General features: G+C 32.6%; 1 pseudogene; it reads left to right on the top strand.

Moving 5' to 3' along the window:
• The first annotated feature begins 5437 nt into the window (after positions 1–5437).
• On the top strand, positions 5438–5641 carry LOC115837677 (annotated as a pseudogene).
• The last annotated feature ends 1944 nt before the right edge of the window (positions 5642–7585 follow it).

The raw sequence follows: 7585 nt of genomic DNA, 5'->3' as shown, positions 1-7585 counted from the left end.
ATTAAACTATGCAAAGGCCCTCTTTGACAAACGGAAGGTTCCAGACTTTCTTTTTAGTAAGTGAACTACTTCCAGGCTAAACTGTAAGGTAGAAGTTCTTCAGAGATTTGTTTCTTTTCTCTTAGTACCTCTGGCTGCTCCTAATAACTTGATTTCTCTTTACCAGTGATTCCTGGTGTATTATTCTGGCTTAAATTGTTTTATTTTCCTAAAGTATTTGGTGTGTACTTCAGTTAGTACAAGGACCAATCTTAAAGTACCTTTAATATGAGATTTCTGCCTTCAACTTTGACAAAATAGCTTATAGGAGGCAACACTCCCACTGAAAGCACCTTTAAAAACTGAAAGAACTGTAACATATGCATGCGTGAAAACATCAGAGAGCTTCTGATACAGTCAGGACTCAAGAGACCAGAATCCGTAGAGAAAGGAACACTCATTGAGGGAATCCAGCATTTTGTGGACTGGTTTTCTCCTTGAAGTGTGTGATAATTAATTAGCCGTAGGTAGCAAGGCACTGAAGAGCTACACAATAAATTGAGCAGAGATCCAAGAAGAAAACAGTGGTTTAGCAGATCTTTTGGCAGCCTCATGGGGCTGCGAACACAAAATTCGGAATTTGGGCTTTTAAATGTACCAAGACTTGAGCATGCCAAGATTTCAGAGGAAGGCAGGCGTAGACAACTGATCATGGAACTTTGAACAGATTTTCCCCTGGAGACATTAACTAATGCTTAAACTAAGAAACCGACAAAAAGGAGCTGAAAACCTGAGTTGAGATTTCAGCAATCTTACAGCACTAAGGTGACACAAATTAGCATTCTGAATTTGCCAATTAAAAAGGCTCTAGGAAACATGCTAGCTTTCAGTTGGGATCACTAGAGAACTATATCTCAGGAATAAAGGGGATACAACAGAGGGAAGCTTACAAAAACTAAACTCTAACACGAAGTCAGCTCACTCCCTGATTGGAATACATGACCTGCCCCTACCCTTGCTGACATCCAGAGGGTAGGGTGAAACCTTTCCTGAAAGCATGACATGACAAAGCACCTGTAGCCTGTAGTTTTTTTCATACAGAATGTCTGGCATTTAATAAAAATTAACAGGCAGATAGTGAATTAGAACAATAACTCCAAATAGTTAAAGGGAAGATAAGTGAACTAGCGTACAGATTAGAAGCAAATATCCAAATTAAAAAAAAGAAAGGGGAGAAAGCCATACAGTATAAAAAAATGGGAATTGGTAAAAAGACATAGCACAAATTTAATTGGAAATTCAGAAAGGATGAAGACAAAAAATAGAGTAGATAAAATGTTAAAATATCTGAGAATTTTTCCAAACAAAACTATTAAGTCAGATTCAATAAGCACTACAATCTATAGATCTATAAAATACAAAGAAAATCACATATAGGCACGTCATAATGAAACATCTGAACTCCAGAGACAAAGGGGAAATTTAAAAAGCAGAAGAGAAAAAAAAATACATTAGATTCAAGTAGCAAAGAATAGATACAGCTGCCTTCTCAACATAAATGATTGAAGCCAGAAAACAAGGCAATGATACCTTTAAAATATTGGAGGGGTTGGTCGGGGGGCGGTGGGGGGTTACAAGCCTGTCAAACTAGAATGTTATATCAGTAAAAATATCATTTAAAAGTGAAGTCAAAGTCAAAGAATGTCCATTAAAACAAAACAGAAAATGTGTCACGAGCAAATCTACACTGAAAAGCATAATGAAGAAAATTATTTGAACAGAAGAAAATTGATCCCAGAAAGAAATACAGGAAGAAGAAACAATAGAGCAAATGAAAAAATAAATATTTGGGCAAGTCTAAATAAAAATTAACTAGAACAATAATAATAATGTTTTAAATTAAATATATTTAAAGCTAAAATTCTTGATAACAATAGCACAAAAGGAGGGAAAGCTTAAATGTAATTAAAATGTTCAATGTGCTAGCCATGTCCAGGTGATCCTCATCATGGCAAGATTACTGACTTATAGTAGATTGTAATATATCATGTGTATATTGTAATCTAAAGGATAGCTTCTAAAATAATATATAATAACTGCCTAATAAAAGGGGAAATAAAATAATTGTATAATGTGTTAATTCTAAAAGAAAAGTCAAATAAAAAGAAGCAGAACAAATGAAACAAATGGACAGCAATACAAATTTTATGATAATGGATATAAATCTAAATATGGATGAACTGTTCTATTTAAAAGACAAAACTAACAGAGGCAAAAATAGGATAATATAAAATAATTAATGTAAAGGAAATAACAAAGAACAAATGGTACACACACAAAAAAAACCCACACAACCAAATGACAAAAGAGTAAACACATAATGTCAATGGACTAAACTATCCATTTATGAAACAATAATTTTTCAGATTGGAAAAGAAATAAAGCCACTATATTTTAATTAGAAGAGCCACACCTTAATTTTGAAGATGCAGGACTAGAGCAAGTAAAATGTTTTAAAAAGTGCGTATCATGCACACTGTAAACAAAGGAAGCTGATTTTGCCAGTCTAACATCAGACAAAATAGCTTTTAATCAGGAAGCATTACAATATACAGAGCTATTTCATAATGATGAAAGGTATTTCATAATGATAAAAGGTTCAGTCTATCAGGAAGATAGAGTATAAATTTGTATGTTCTCAATTATATAGCAAAAATTAATAGACTTAAAAGCAGATAGGCAAGTGCAAACTGGCAGAGGAAAACCTTAATCCAGCTGCAATTAATAATAGAATGAGCACACAAAAAATAGAGAATAATTGAACAATACGATTAAAATGTTTGACCTAATAGATATATATAAAACATTGTATCCAACAACTGCAAAATACACATTGTCATTAAGTTCACATGAAATAGTTACTACAATATACCATATCTATGCTGGTACATAAAATGATATTTCAGAAGAGTAAATTCATTGAAAATGTAACTAATTACAGTGAAATAAAAATATATGTTAATATTTCTGAGATTCAGCTAAGCAATGCCTAAAGAAATTTGTATAGCTAACATTTACATATTTCAAAAACATAGAACAGCTGAAAAACAACAATATCTTTTTCATCCCAAGAAATTTAAAAATTAACAGCAAATTAAAGCCAAAGGAAGTAGTAGGGAAAAAAATAAAGATATAAGCAAAGATTAATAACAAAAAAAGCAAAGCCAAAAGTTTATTTTTAAAAATATGAACAAAAAGAAAAAAGAACGAGCAAGCATAAATCAGAGGAAAAAATACAGATTATTAATATCAGAAATTAAAAACATCACTAACGATTTTATAGACATGAAAAACTTAAAGGACATAGTATAAAAATGTACAAATTTCTATTGAAAAACACCATGTTTTAGGACTGACAAAAGAAAGAGTAAACAATTTTAAAATTTTGGTTTTCATCAAATAAATTATATGTGTAATTAAAATGTTTTTCAAAATGAAAGCTCTGGGCCCAAATGGCTTTCAATTGTGAATTCTTCAAACACTTGAGAAACAAACAATGACAATCTTACTTTTGTATTCTGAGAATATTCTACAAAATAATTTCCCATGATATACATTTTAAAAAATCCTAAGAATAGAAAAGTTGGAAAACCTCCCACATTTAAGAAGTCAGTTCAGCATAACCTTACTACCAAAACCTAACAGACTTTACAAGAAAAAAAGTTTACACTGATTTATCTCATGATTATACTTTTTAAAAAACTTAATATAAAACATAAATGTTCACTAATACTACTTTTATTTAGCTTTGTCCTGCAGTCCCAGATAGTACATAAAGAAAAAAATAATAAAGTGGGTAAAAGTTAGAATGGAAGAAATAAAAGTATCATTAATTGTGGACAACTTGATTAGTTATAAATAAAAAAAACTAAGCTAAACTAATATAATTAGTTAACTGAGTTTAGCAAGGTTACTGAATATAATACCAATATACAAGATTAATTGTAATTCAATATATCAACAAAAATTGGAAAGTAAAATTAAAATACCATTTAGAGTGACTTTGAAAAACAAAAAACTAGCAATCAATTTAACAAGAGATGCACAAAACAACTGCACACAAAAAATACAAAGCATTCTTGACAGATATCAAAGAACATGTAATTAACTTGAGAGACATACCATATTTGTTTATTAGAAAATCAATATTGTAAAGATGGTAAACCTGCCCCATATTTGTCTATACACACATTCTGATCTCAATCAAAATTTCTGAATATATTTAGTAGATGACAAATGGAAATGTCCATCAATGGATGAATGGTTTCTTTAAATATATATATATATATATATATATATATATAAAATCACATTTTAATTAACCATTCTGATATATATATATATATATATATATATATATATATATATATATATATAATGGAATATTGTTCAGCCTTTAAAAAACGAAATTCTACCATATGTGACAACATGAATGAACCTTAAGGGCATTATGCTAAGCAAAATTAGCCAGTCACAGTATTACCAGCACCATGCTCTGGGTTCTTGAAATCTCCCAGATAGAAATCAAGGGAGATTACCAGACACAGCAGCAGACAGAAAGTGAAAGTGTATTAAGCTTGTGCACAAGGGAGTCAGTACCACCAAAGGAAAAGGGTGGGCTGCTCCTCAAGAGAAGTATGGGAAAGAGTTTCATCAGTTATGTCCGGGAGGGGTTTCTCTAGCACTTGAACAGTGGCTTTACATGCTTCTTCATACCTAGCACATTACATTATCATTTTAAACCTCCACCCCTGGGCATAATTTTTAGCATTGAAATGAGGTCACTGTAAGGTGAAGTTTAAGTCTAACTGCGCAGGAAAGGCCCTGGGGAATTTAGCCAGGCAAATCCTCTGCCCATGACAGGAACTCGTGGTAAATAGTGCCTTGGTTCTTTTGCTGCTGATTGGCTTGAAGTTAGGTAAGCTACAGCTTGAGTACAGGGCTTTGTTCTTTTTCTCTAAACTACATTAAATTAGGAAACCAGCCTGCCTGCCTGTCTCAACAGAAGAACAAACACTGCATGATTCCTTTTATATCAAATATCTAAAATAGTGAAACTCACAGAAACTTAGAGCAGAATGGTGATTGTTAGAGAATGGATGGAGGGGCATATAGGGCATTCAATTGGTATGAACTTTTAGTTATAAAATATGAATAAGTTATATAGATCTTCTGTACAACATTGTGCCTATAGTTAACAGTATTATGCATATCAAGTGTTCCTACTACAATAATAATAACAAAAATAAAGCACCATTATGAGCCAAGAGGCAAACTACCTGTTAGAAGAAGATATTTGTAATAAATATAGTCAATATAGGACTCATGACCTGTATATATAAGTAATTACTACGTATTAATAGAATAAATGCAGAAGAATTCCAATAGTGGATATCTAAAGACTATTCTTTCAGGGATCATTATGGGAGAAGTTTTTCTGAATGCCTAAAGAACCAGAAAACCATGAGGACAGACAGCAGCATTCTTTCCTGAGCATGAAGCTAGCTCTTGGCAATGGTTTGCTGCAACTGCCATTTGCCATTGCCGATCATTTTTCTCTTCCTTTGGGAGAGTGAGGGGAAGAGAATGCAATCTGAGTGATATTTCTTAAGAGAGGAAAAAAAGACCAATAATATATGAAAAGGTGCTCAATTCTATTAGACATCAATTAAAATCACAATAACTTAAATACACACCCACCAGAATTGCTTAACTGAACAAACCAAACCAAACCAAATCAAAACAAAGAAATCAACTGACAATACTAAAGTTGGTGGGAATGTGAAGCCATTGGACATTTTATACACTACCAGCAAGGGTAAAAATTGGTGCAACCACTTTGGAAAATAGTTTGGTAGTATCTAATAAAGCTAACCAGACAAATGGCAACAATCCAGTTGATATGGTTAAGCTTTGTGTCCCCACCCAAATCTCATCTTGAATTGTAATCCCCATAATCCCCACATGTCAAGGGAGAGACCAGATGGAGCAGGTGGAGGTAATTGAATCATAAGGGCAGTTTCCCCCATGCTGTTCGCATGATAGTCAGTTCTCACAAGATCTAATGATTATGTAAGGGGCTCTTCCCCCTTCTCTCAGCACTTCTCCTTCCTGCTGCCTTATGAAGACGGTGCCTTGCTCCCCTTCACCTTCCACCATGATTGTAAGTTTTCTGAGGCCTTCGCAGCCAAGCTGAACTGAGTCAATTAAACCTCTTTCCTTTATAAATTACCCAGCCTCAGGCAGTTCTTTATAGCAGTGTGCAAATGGACTAATACACCAGTAAATTCACTTCAAGGTATATGCCAAATAAAATTATGTATTTATGTTCACCCAAAAGACACATCAAAAAATATAGCCCAAACCCCTATCTATAATAGAAAAAATAAATTAATAGTGGTAAAATTTATGCAATGGAACATTATACACTAATGAGAGAACAAACAAAATACTGCTGCAGATGAGAATGAAATTCACAAGCATAAACTGGAGCAAAAGAAGCCAAACATAATGAGTGAGATACTATATGTTCCACTTACACAAACTTCAAAATCAGGTGAAAGTAAGTAAAAAATAGCTGTCCCAAGATAGATACTGGGAGAATGCAAATAGTGAGCTATTTCTTGGTCTGGGGAGTAGTTACAAGAATGCGTTCAAGTTTGTAAAATTTCATCCAGCTGTTCCGTTGTTATTTGTTCATTTTTCAGTATGCATGTTGACTTTATTAAAAAGTTTAACTTCAAAATACTACATTTATGATTATAAAAGTTAAAATATAAAATATATGGAAGAATATTAAAATCACTCATAAACTTACTATTGTTTCAGTGAGTTCCTTCCAGTGCTTTATAGTGTGTGTGCGTGTGTGTGTGCACGTGTGTGTGTGTGCACGTGTGTGCATGTGTGTGTGTGTACGTGTGTGTGCTTTACAAAAATACAGGTTTTTCCCCTCTGTTTTTCCACTTAATTGTTTCTCCGGAGACTTTTCCAAAACAGTAAATATTCACCAAAACACATCTTCCAAGAGTTATCTAATATTCTTTTCTCTAGAGGAAACTGGCTTACTTAACAGATCCTGTGTTGTAAGACATTTGAGGTATTTTTATTTTCATTATAAATACTTCTCTGAATTTTTTAACAAAAATTTGAGCTTGAATTGAACCTCTCTAAGAAGACAAATTGCTAACCTAACAAATTGTACAAAATTGACTCCCACATGAGGCACGTGTGGCATAGAACTTTCTTTATATTCTTACTAACACTAATAATTATGCCATTAAAATTTGCCAAATTGACAAAAATTGTTTTACTGTAACTCATATTTCATTGATTTCTACTGTGTTAAATCATATGTGTACTTCTTTTTCTATTAATTAACTTTCTGTCTTCCTTTCCTACTTTTATTTTGTTGAGGCATCTGTGTTTTTCCTGATGTTTTATGAAACTTATATAGTGAAGATGTCTATGCTTTGCCATATATATTGCATTTTTCCCTATTTGACAATTAATATTTAAGTTTTTATGGTGTTTGAAGAGACAAAAAATA

Source organism: Nomascus leucogenys, chromosome 12 (genome assembly GCF_006542625.1).
Source record: "Nomascus leucogenys isolate Asia chromosome 12, Asia_NLE_v1, whole genome shotgun sequence".
Classification (NCBI taxonomy): Eukaryota; Metazoa; Chordata; class Mammalia; order Primates; family Hylobatidae; genus Nomascus; species Nomascus leucogenys.
The sequence above is the reverse complement of the archived record's forward strand: the minus strand, read 5'-3'. Positions and strand labels throughout refer to the sequence as shown.